Source organism: Palaemon carinicauda, chromosome 29 (genome assembly GCF_036898095.1).
Source record: "Palaemon carinicauda isolate YSFRI2023 chromosome 29, ASM3689809v2, whole genome shotgun sequence".
In the NCBI taxonomy this organism is placed as follows: Eukaryota; Metazoa; Arthropoda; class Malacostraca; order Decapoda; family Palaemonidae; genus Palaemon; species Palaemon carinicauda.
The window spans coordinates 95,118,244-95,131,134 of NC_090753.1; positions in this window are offsets into that span (position 1 = coordinate 95,118,244).

Consider the following 12,891-nt stretch of genomic DNA (forward strand, 5'->3'; position numbering starts at 1 on the left):
TCTTTTTTGAAAACATATAAACATCTGGCTTCTGGATTCGATAAAAGATTGATATACAGAATATCTAATCATTGTAACATCAATTAAACAAAAACTCAGTTATGATTAAGGAAAACTTCCTTCGTTTATATAAAATTCTGCGTTGGTTCCGTTCTGTGGCTTCTGGCTCAGTGTGCGCGCTGGACGTCGTTTCTGTTCTGTTCTGAGGCTTCGGTGGCTTAGGGGGCGGTTCCGTTCTGGCTCAGTGTGCGACAAGCTTAAAAGCTTTTGTAACTGACCCTGTAGTAACGTGAAAAGTATTTGTATAGTTATCTGGTTAACTATATTCATTGAGTTTTGGTGCTATCATCTGGCTAGGGTATGGGGTGGACCTTAATTTCCTTTCCAGCTTGTGATACTCTAATATTCTCGAGCAGGTAAATCACCCAACCAATCATGACCCCTGCTTTATGGATTCTTTAAGTAACGAACCCCCATACCCTGGATACACTGACTCTCCCCGGCACTGTTGATGACCTCTGCTAATTTAATTAGGGGAAATTCTGTTCATGACCTTGGAACTAAAAATTACCACTCTACTGATGTTAAAAAATCTAGTAATTTTGGTAACACAAGGAAACTGAGAATTCTTCATGTAACCCAAATTCCATTAGGGACAAATTATGATGATATACATAAACCATTTGAATGCTAGGGGTTAATAAGAATGAACCTAAGATATAAAATAGGATTCATGGATATCTTTTGATAATCATGGTGAAGCATTTGATGCAGTTTGTAATAATATGAATATTAAAATTAACAACTTGAACATCATGGGAGCTCTTTGTGATATGGTCGCAAAGAAATTGGGTGTATGCAAGCCTGGTAATTGGTTTGAAAAACATGTAAATGTACTCCTACATTCCCAGACAAAGCCAAAACCACCAATGTGGCTTGTAGCTGAACCTAATGGTGTAATAGGGATTATTTTAAAATTGTAAATTGATATGGAAAAAAAGTAGGAATCATCACACCTGGTGATATATCTTGGTTTTGGGAAAAATAGTTACCTCATCCATGCCAAATCATCGATGCAGTCTGCAATACTAGTTAACCTACAGACAAGCATTGTTGAAATTACATCAGAAATCAAACCCTACCTAAATTTTAGTCATGGAAGGGGAGTAGTCTTCAATAAAGACCTGTATGAATTTACAGAGGAGATGCTTTTCCTGTATCCACTAAATGTATGGAAAGTGCATAAGGTTTCTGGAACATCAATGATTATACCTACTTTCCAGGTTGCTGGTGTACTTTTTCCTATCATTATTGAAAATGAAAGGATTAAAATTCATCTTTTCAAGCAGAAACCACTGTAATGCTTTAATTGTTTTAAATTTGGATACCCATCTAAAGTTTGTAAAAATGAAAAAAATGAGTAGTATTTGTTCCAAATCTTATCATGGAGACTACACTTGCGGCCAGGTTTTTTTAAGCTACAACTCTAATCATAAATCAACTAATAGGAGATGCGAACTGTATTAGTTGGAGGAAGCTGCCCTCAAAAAATCTAGTTTAGAACACATAATTGTGGGACATGCAAAAAGACTGCTGAATAAATTAACTAGTTATGCAAAGACCTTAAAATCAAAAGGAAATTTACCTCAGGAGACATCAAACCCACCTAGCACTGCCTGTAGTTCTAAGAAAAGAAATCCGACATCTAATAAAAAAGTGCTTTATGATGAGGTAAGCCTATTGCCTTCTGAGGCTTTTTCACGGTGTATTAAAACTGGGGCATTTCCCATTTCTGTACAACCTTCGTCCCCCATTACCAACAACAGTACTAACCTCTCTCAGGCCATGTTCTTGCCTAATTTAATGGAGGTTCTACTTGAAACCAAGTTACCAGGTGCACTTGTAGTGGGGACAGTGCAATAACTTGGTAGCTCACCACCTATTGATCGGAAAAGAGAGAGACCTCCATCTCTCTTCCCCTTCCATAATAAACATTAAAGTTATAACGTCAAATAAATATGATGTTTTGTCTGTTAATGTTTCCGATCAAATGGAAAATGATTTAAATGAATTAGAAATTCAGTTTGAGGTCTACCATCCCCTTCAACAATGAGATCGAAAGGACAAAAAGAAATTACACAAACGCCAAACCTGATCTATCGAGACCATCTCTAATAAAAACATTGGGAAATAGTGTTAGATCAAAAATTGCTAATGGGAAGACTTCATCCAAGGTGTCTACCAAAAGGTAACCATTTTTTTACCCCCATTTTGCAATGGAATTGCCAGGGTTTAAGGGCCAAATATGAAGAACTTAAGCTCCTCAGTCATGAGCACTCCTACATAATTATTTATCTACATGGGAGCAAACGTGATGATAATACTCCTTGTCCTGGCGAATATATTTTCTATAGGACATCGAATAGGGAGTCATGGTGAAAGTCTCATACGTTTGTCGAGATGTCCCCCAAATATCTTTGTCTATTCGTACACCTCAGCAAGGAGTGGTTGCACACATAGATATAGGGAGAAAATATACAATCTGCTTTCTGTACTTGCCTCCAAATGAAACATTTTGTATGATAATTTAGTAGAGGGGATTCAACAACTCCTTCAACCTTTTCTTGTACTCGGAGTTTTGAATTGTAGACATGTTTTATGGGGTGATATTATTATATTATCAGTTGTGGAAAATGAGGATGTCAGAATCCTTAATACAGGAGAGCCCACACACTTTCATGTCCAGACAGGTACCCTGTCATGTATTGACCTTTCAGTTCCAAGCTCCAACTGCCTTTTCTATTCCGAATGGAGAGCGTTAGATGATTGGCATACTAGTGATCTTGCTGCAATTATTATAAATACAAACAGTAACTTTGCAGAGATCACCATGGTGGAACCTTGACAAGACAGACTGGGATAGATTTCAGGAGCTAAGCGAAATTGAGGGGAATACAGAGCAGTTTGAAAGTGTTGATGATGCCATAAACTCATTGAATGGAACACTCCATACAGCAGGAATCAATTTGATTTCCAAAACCACAGGGTTATTCAAACGATGGCCAGTCCCGTTGTGGTCATTAGAATTAACTGCCTTACGCTGAGCCATAAGAAAATCTTCAATTAGATTGCGTTGACTCTGTACAGAAGAGATTTTGATAATATATAAAATATGTAGAGCACAGTTCCATAACAGGAATTTTGCAACAGGAAAGGAACAATCTTACAATGCTCCTTTTACAGAAAGAGAATTTGTTTTGCATTTGCTATGTGTAATGATACAGACCCTGGACCCGATGGAATTTCATATGCAATAATTAAACATGTACCTGTTAATACTTAGTTATTTATTTTAAGCGTCATTAGTAGAGTATGGCATGATCATAATTATTCAAGTGTTTGGGGGTACTAGCCATTACTTTAGCCTTTTTAAAATCTAGTAAGAATAAGTTTATTAGCTGCAATCTATCGACCAATTGCATTGACATCTTGGAGAAGATGGTCAATACAAGACTGATGTGGTACCTGGAAAAGAAGGGTATATTCACCTATCCAGTGTGGATTTAGAAAAATGTAGTCAACGACTGATGTGTTGATACAACTGGAATGCTCTGTTTGTAAAGCCTCTGCATCCAAAGAGCACCAAACTGCTATGTATCAGTATAACTACCTACTAAGAAGAAAAAAAAGTGAATACTATAAGGTAAAGATCCGTGAAGCAGCATTAGCCATAAATAAGTTATATTGTCTCCTAAATGGTATAATGGGAAATGTAAACGAAAAGAAGCTACCTGATCGATACAGTGACCAGGAAATAGCGAATAATTTGCCTGTATTCTTTAAATACAAGATTGAAAATATAACCAGGTCATTTGTAAATACTCATCATCAGATTAATGATACGCCTGACACACAGACAAAATTAATAAGATTTAACAACATAACACAAGATGACATCACCAGGATCATCAAGAGAACAAATAAAACAAACTGTGTGATCGATCCTATGCCAATATCTAAAGTAATTGAAGAGTGAAACATATCTAGTCTTACCGAAATAATTTTGAGAATAGCAAATGCAAGCATTGATGAAAGTTTCCCAAATCTGAGAAAATGGCTATAGTCACACCAGTTCTGAAAAATGCTCTGGTCTACCAGGAATTAAGCTTTGTTTCAAAAGTACTTGAATACGTAATTCTTGAACAACTAGTCAGTCACTTAGAAGTAATAGAAGCTTTGCCTGACAACCAGTCTGCTTACAGAAAGCTATAATTTATGGAGACAGCCATCTGCTCTGTTGCAAATGATATGCGGGAAATGATGGATGAAAATACATGTGATATTTTAATATTACTCAATCTCAGTGCAGCTTTTGATTCAGTTGTGCATGAACTGCTACTGAAGGACCTACGGTGGATCGGCGTCGAAGATCAAGCTTTCGAATACCCAAAAGACTACTTTGTTGGTAGAAATTACTGTATACAAATTGGATACTGTTATTCATCATATGAACCTTTAAACAGAAGCATGTCCCAGGGGAGTGTACTTGGCTCAATCTTATTCTGCATCTATACTATTGGTCTATCGAAAATACTACAAAGGCATGGTGTGAACTTCAAATTATTTGCAGATGACACATAATTTTACTTCTCCATAAATGATATAGATGGCACCTCTGAAACCAAATCTTTGATAGTGTTAGAGAATTGATGACAATTAAGCAACTAAGATTAAATGAGAACAAAACTGAGTTCATGGCGGCGGGTAAAAGAAACAGCTCGAGAAACTTAGGTAATTTACAGATGAACATAAATAATAACTCCGTGCCGATATCTAGTAAAGTTCGTAATCTAGGTGTATTTCTTGATTGTAACTTGTCTCTCAATGCCCAAGTAAGTAATGTAGTAAAAACTGCTGGTTATCATCTAAGAAACATTTATTTTATAAAAAAGTACCTAGATGGAAATTCTGTAAGGAAACTTGTGATAAACTGTGTTATTACCAGGATTGACTACTGCAACTCCATCTATTACAATGTAGGAAAAGTAGAACCTAAGAAATTACAAAATATGATAAACAGAGGAGCAAGACTGATAAAAGGTGTCCCACTGACAGAAAGGATCACCCCATACTAAATAATTTACACTGGCTGCCGATTAAAGCGAGAATTGAATTCAAAATATGTACAATAACCCACCAAGTTATCAGAACCGGTCGTCCAAAATACTCAAGAGAATTGTTACATATTGCGCAGCCAACAAATCATGTCGACACGAGAATAGTTACAGATGGTTTCAAACTATTGGAACCTAGATATATGTCTACTGTAGGCTCAGAGCTGTACCAACCGTTTGTCACACGATCGTACATAGTAACGACATTTCATTTTGTGTATATATTATGATTGTATCTTCGCTCTCCCCTCGCGCTGACAAGGACCTGAAATAACATGTCTGTTTTTCTCACCGTTAACTGTTAACCGGTGTGGTGTCGGTTGAACATGAAATTTTCTGTTATGTCTTTTATGCCTTTTTTGCCTGGAGTCTATGTATATATAAACGGATGTTCTGTAATAAAGTTACTCAGTTGATTTCATCCTGCCATTGAGTCACAACCTTCTCTCGGCTTGTCACATTGGTGACCCCGGAAGTCGACTCGCTCCTCCCGCCTTCCAATCACCCCTCGCCCCTTCGTCGTTGGTACTATGGCGGACTCCATGGAAGTTGGCGCTGCCCAATTGAAACTTTCGTTGTTCCCCAGCGGAGAGGCGTTTGCTTGGTTTCAGCTTGCAGAAGTCCAGTTTCGCATCAAGGGCGTGACCCGCTCAACCACCAGAGCAGATTATGTTCTCGCGGCGATACCCGAGGACACCTTCCCGGAAATATCCGACTGGCTTTGTGAACAAGGAGGGAGACACCCCAATAGCGTATGACGCCCTCAAAACATACCTTCAGCAGCAGTTCTCGCTGTCGCCAGTCGCCCTTATAGCAAAGCTTTTTCAGCTCTCAACAACCATTGGGGGACCAAAGGGCTTCGCTCGCCCTCAGGGAAATGACCAGTATCGCTCGCCTGCAACCTGCCGCAGACGGCTCTCCTCGTGAGGTGAACCTACTTCTTGCCCTTTGGATACGCCGTTTACCCGAACCTGTACGCGCTGCCATACCCGATGTCGATAGTTTACCCATAAAGGACTTGATCACCAAACCCGACGCCCTTATGGACAGCCACTTCACGACCTTCAAGACCTCCATCAAGGCCTCCACTCCTGATGAAGAGGACACCTATTCAACGTCAAGCGAAGCTGACGTGAATGCCGTAGGACACACACGCCTATGAATGCCGTAGGACACACACGCCTATGAATGCCGTAGGGGATACATGCCTATGAATGCCGTAGGACACGCCTATGAATGCCATTGGACACACGCCTACCCCGTGACGAGCCGGAGCAGCAACAAAGCCACCCATCATCCACCTCTCGCTCGCACCCCAACCAACGACTTCTACAGCCACTCACTGCCGTCCATCAGCTGCAGTTTTGCTATTACCACTCTAGATTCGGGGCTGCCGCGAAGAAATGTATAGTATGTCATTTTTAGGGGGGGAGCCATGTACCAACCGTGTGTCACACGATCGTACATAGTGACAACATTTAATTTTGTGTATATATTATGCTTGTATCTTTCCTCTCCCCTCGCGCTGACAAGGACCTGAAATAACATGTCTGTTTTTCTCACCATTAACTGTTAACCGTTGCAGTGTCAGTTGAACATGAAATTGCTTTTTATGTCTTTTATGCCTTTTTTGCCTGGAGTCTATGTATATATAAACGGATGTTCTATAGTAAAGTTACTCAGTTGCTTTCATCCTGCCTTTGAGTCACAACCTTCTCTGGGCTCGTCACAGAGCCTTTAAATATGCAGCCTCGAGACTATACAACATGCTCCGACGAGATATTTGAATGACTGAAGACATTAAGGCTTTCAAGAGGAAACAAGACTTTCTTATTCCATGGGTCGTATGACAGTGACGATTTAACAGTAAATGAGTAATATGTGATATGAAACATTGAATACTCTGAACAAACAAGATATTTCGGCAGTGGAGGTCCTGTTACCTGTAGAAAGTGGTGTTCCCTTCTGTATGGGACCGGAAAAGTAGCCGTCAAAGTAAATTAAAGCATTTAACAGTCTTTTTCTTTTTTTTTTCTTTTTAACCTTGAAAAGGCCTATGATACTGTAGAGAGATATGGTATACTTAAAACTAATCATGGATTTGGATTAATAGGAGAGCTACGATTGTTCATTCAGTCATTTGTTTCATATAGATTTTTTTTTCAAAAGAGAGTGTGGGAACCTTTATCAGAGGGGAAGTGTCCGGGAGTTCGCCAGAGTAGTGTGGGAACCTTTATCAGAGAGGAAGTGTCCGGGAGTTCGCCAGAGTAGTGTGGGAACCTTTATCAGAGAGGAAGTGTCCGGGAGTTCGCCAGAGTAGTGTGGTAAGTGTAAACCTATTTGCACTTGCCATTAATGGAATATCCTCCAAGATATTCTCTCAACGTTATTTGTAGATTATCTCTCCGTATCAGTTTTTGGATCTAGAATATCCATGGTTGAGAGAAAACTACAGCCCTCAATTGACAAAACCATTCAGTGGGCTGATATGAATGGATTTAAATTTTCGACAAGCAAAACTTTTGTTGTGCATTTCTGTTGTATTCGGGGAGTACATTCAGACCCGGATATATACATCAACGTTCAAGGGATCCCATGTGTAAGTGAAGCTAGATTTTTAGGATTAATATTTCATTGTAGGCTTACATGAGTTCCTCACTTAAAGGGGTTGAAAGTTAAATGTCTTGTGGCTCTGATTATTCAAAAGCCTTGTCTCATACATCCTGAAGGGCAGACGGCAAAACTATTTTAATATTATACAAGGTCTTATTTAAAAAAAAAAATAGTTATGGGTGAGAAATATACTCTTCAGAGTATATTAAAAAAAGAACGTGGCTGAATTAGAAGCCAGGTCTCTTTTTATGGAAATGAACATAGGGAATCCACTTTTATATATACTGATGGCTCCAAATCTGATGCTGGCATTGGATTTGGAATATATATATATATATATATATATATATATATATATATATATATATATATATATATATATATATATATATATATATAAGAAAGCTATATGTGTGCGTTTGTGTGTGTATATATATATATATATATATATATATATATATATATATATATATATATACTGACTGTAATCTCTTATATAAGTAAGCTTCAATTAGGGTAACAAGAATAATAACTAAGTTTAGATAAGATCAATGATAATAATACTCAAGTAATAAATTCATTCTGCTGGTCTATTTTCTTACTGTTTTTAGAACTATATATTGTTAATTTATTCTCATCATTTATTTATTTCCTTATTTCCTTTCCTCGCTAAGCTATTTTTTCCTGTTGGAGCCCTTGGGCTTATAGCATCTTGCTTTTCCAATTAGGGTTGTAGCTTGGCTAGATATGATAATAATAATAATCCGAAAAAAAGTTATAGAATTCTGGCTCAGGATCATCCGAAAAAAAGTTATAGAATTCTGGCTCAGGATCATCTTGATTCTCTTCAAAGCCCCCTACATCTTGGTGCTCCTCATTTTCTTGGTCTAGAAGTTGAGCAAACCTAACTGGTTCTGCACCAGCATTACCCTCTTCTGGTGAAGGGGGTCCTAAGGGGAGATTTATTGGGTCTTCAACTTCAATTTGTCCTTCGGGTTCATCGGCTATAACATTTCTGCAATAATGGAGAAAATTATTTAGGGTAAGATGGGGTCTGACTAATATAATTAGATATCTATAAAATAATAATTTTTGTTCTTTTCCATAATGAATATGATGCATATGCTGTATATATATATATATATATATATATATATATATATATATATATATATATATATATATATATACATATATATATATATATATATATATATATATGTATATATATATATATATATATATATATATATATATATATATATGTATATGTATAATATATATATAATATATATATACACATATATATATATACATATATATATATATATATATATATATATATATATATACATATATATATATATATATATATATATATATATATATATATATATATACATACATATATATATATATATATATGCTTATATGTATATATATATATATATATATATATATATATATATATATATATATATATATATATATATATATATATATATATATATATACTAGTCATTTGAGAGAACAGTAAAACGAAGTGTGTTGGGAAGAAAATAGAAGTGAGAATGTACTTGCGAACATAAAGACTTCAATTGAACTGCTTTTAATAGAGGAAAATATAATTCACGTACACAGCTAGAGAAAGAAAGATAAGAAGGACAAGAGAAAGGCAAGAGATGGAAAAATGTGTAATTGTAATAGAAAATCGTAGTAAGAAAATAAACAATGGATTTGAGGATATTGTTTCATAGGGTGTAGAGGCCTTAAGGAGCATCTCATGAATATAAAAAAAAATGTACTAGAATTCATTATTAATGGAACCCATGGTAATATTAAAGACAATGCTGCTGCTTCGAGAAAGTATGTGATTTTATTGTTTTCAGAATTATAGCTTATCACTGCTGGACTCTGTATTCGTCTATTCAGCTTATTCTGTGTGTTGGGAAAGGTTCCAGAAAACTTGGTCCCGAAAATTCTGTCCCAGAAAACTTGATCCCAAATTACTTCTAAAATTTATTTGACCAACCTTAAAATAGATTTTCTGAAAAGGGCCTACAGGGTGGTTGTTGTTTAGAAACTTTTGAGGTACGAGGTTTAATTGATGATTTTAACAGTTGGTTATTCTTGGCATAAAAGTATATGGAATGCCATTTCAGAACGTGACACATCCATGGCCCTGTTGGTCGTTTATGAACTGTAAACACATGTGCTCAATATTTGTATTTCGAGAAGTTACACATGACAAGACTTTTCTTGAGCTATAGAATATGCTATAAAATATTTAACTTGGTAAGGTATCGATGGACTTTGAATGGGCCACACTTACATTCACTGTCCTTTCTCTGACGTTTTGTGAGAATATTCCATAGAAATTATGAAAACCTTAAACATATTCTAACACCTACACTCACTTTCAAAAACTTATGCATGTATGAGATACTTATAAACGAAAATCGTAACGTTTTGTGGTCTATAATGTCACTTCACCCATATACCAAGTCAATACAGTCTTTTCAGTACTTACACGAGGTCACGTTCTGCCATATTAGGAGGAGGGCCATGGTTCACTGGGGCAGGAATGCTCACCACATGTCGGTCTACAGGTTGTTCCTCATCACCACTTGTGCTAAGAAAAAAGTGACACTTATGAGGGCCTTTTGACACTTGAAACAGGCTAAGAAACTACAAATAAATATGCATAGAATCAGTTACATTCCAGATTTAATTTCACTCCAGATTGAGTATGAACTATTTGATGAGATCTTGGTTTCTTCCTGATGGTATTCCTGCCCAAAAGGTGAGGACCTTAAGCCCTCATGAAATTGTCTCTCTGTAGGTTATTGTAAACAATGATGAACTCTTTAATCATAGTATTGGCACCATGATAAGTCCAAAACCAACCTATCACACTAAAGAATAGGGAAATTAACCAAGAAGAGGATTTTGTAAAAGTCCTTGATAATGTTTTGATTGTAAAATAAAAAGCATAAAATCAGTTGCAGTGCTATAACTTTGTGTACATTAGAAAGATTTACAAGAACTAAAAATAGGGAACTTTTATGTTTTTAAAAGGAGATTAATTAGATAGTCTTGATATGAAATACATTTGATGTTTTCAGAAACAAACAATTGCTTTACATATACATCATTTGTATTTCATCAGTTGTAAGTCACCATTTTTCTTAACCCTTGTTTTCAGACAAATCCAGCTACATGCTTCACTGCCTACTTTGTTTTTTGACATATAAACTCAGTCTGGACAACTGATCATCCATGAGGTACCAAACTTTGTCTAGATGGGGAACTTCTATGAATATTTGGAGTCGTCATATTTGTTTATGTACCGTTACATGGAATTCATATTGATCATTTCATATTTATGCTAAGTAATTACAGTCCAATTAGTACTTCCAACGGCATGCTTTCTTGCTAGGGCTAGAATCTCCAATACTAGTTGAAGGGCACTGGCGCTTTGGGGCATTATTGCACTCCTCGTTTTGGTTTGCAAGTTCGTCCTCATCAGAACTTTTGTTAAAAAGGAGAGGAAATATTTCACGATCTTTGCAGATACAAACAGATGATGTGCATAATGTTCATCACAACCAATCATATTAATCTCGCCACAATTTGCATATCAATAGTATAATGTTCTTACTATATGCCCAACATTGTCAATCATTAATGTTTTCCTCTATTAACTTTTACTTATTCATATTTGATATTTGATTTTAACAATCATTTATTAACTTAATAATTATTCAGTACAAAGAAAGAAGACCAAAACTGTCCAAAATATTCAATGAATCCAACCAACTGTTTGATACCCAGTCATTATCATTCCCTTAGGTTCTGGAAACTTCCAAATGGTACTATTTTTCCATGTGCTATATAACGGATTTTGAGCAAAGTGAAATTCTATTTTTGGGTGAGATAGCCATGTCGTCCTAATGGAAGGTTCCTTTAGGTAGCCTTTCTAAGGGATATTTACTATAGTGATACTCCCAGAGAAATAAACCGAAGTTCTCCAGGATTCTAACTCCTGGCGCTAGTATCCATAAAAAGTTTAAGGACATCGCATATCAGGGTACGGATTTTTTAGATACGACATATAGCAATCCTCACACCGACTAGATTTAACTCTCTGAGGGAGAAGAGTGGCGAAAGAAGGGTGTGCCGATCTAGGTGCCTGGTGGACCACCTATCCGCACTACTATCGGCCGCCATTCCTTTACTTGTGTTTAAACAGGAATAGCCGCAGATAGAGTAGTTTCGGGTGGGGTCAGTAAAAAGGGTGGGTCCATCAGTACGACATGGCTATCTCACCCAAAAATAGATTTTTCACTTTGCTCAAAATCGGTTTTTTGGGCTCGGTCATGTCATCCCGATGGAAGCTTACCAGAGAATTAACTTGAAAGTACTATATCTGTGGGTTTGTATAAGTGTTCTCTACCTTGAATATGGTCCTTATCTGGTCTCTTAGACCTGTATATGACATTACTGTTATCTGTCATTTCCACTAAGCTTGGAACTGGCTTTGGCTTCCTGCCCCCTGCAGGGAAAGACGACATCGAAGCTTGATTTTCTGTGGGGATGGAAGGTAACACATAGAGATTACCTTTCACATATCAGATTTCAAGTTGGGCCCTTCTAGGGTTTAATTAGAACTCTAGTACGCTTTATTTGTCTGTAACTGAGATAGCAGCAATAAGATGCAAATACATTTAGTATTTCTACCTTGCAACTAGATTATCAAATGTAGTTACAATAGGGTATGAATCTGATCCAGCATTGAAAACACATCAGGGTCCATATTTTCTCTTTTCAAAAAAAAAAGTAATTTCATCGAAATGATGCCACTCAATGGAGATGTGAAACCAAATCTGACTGACTGGTATAGATTTTGGGAATGCATGAACACCGGTGTTATTGGTCAGATATGCACCTCTGGAACAGTGTGTTAATCATCGTTGTGATTTGCACTTGAGGGTAAATGTACCCCTGCACCCGATGCACTGGAAAGTCCCAAAGCAGTTCACTGTTCATCGCAGCGCTAGACGGCGGGTTTTATAACACTACCCGCCGCCACCACAGCATATTT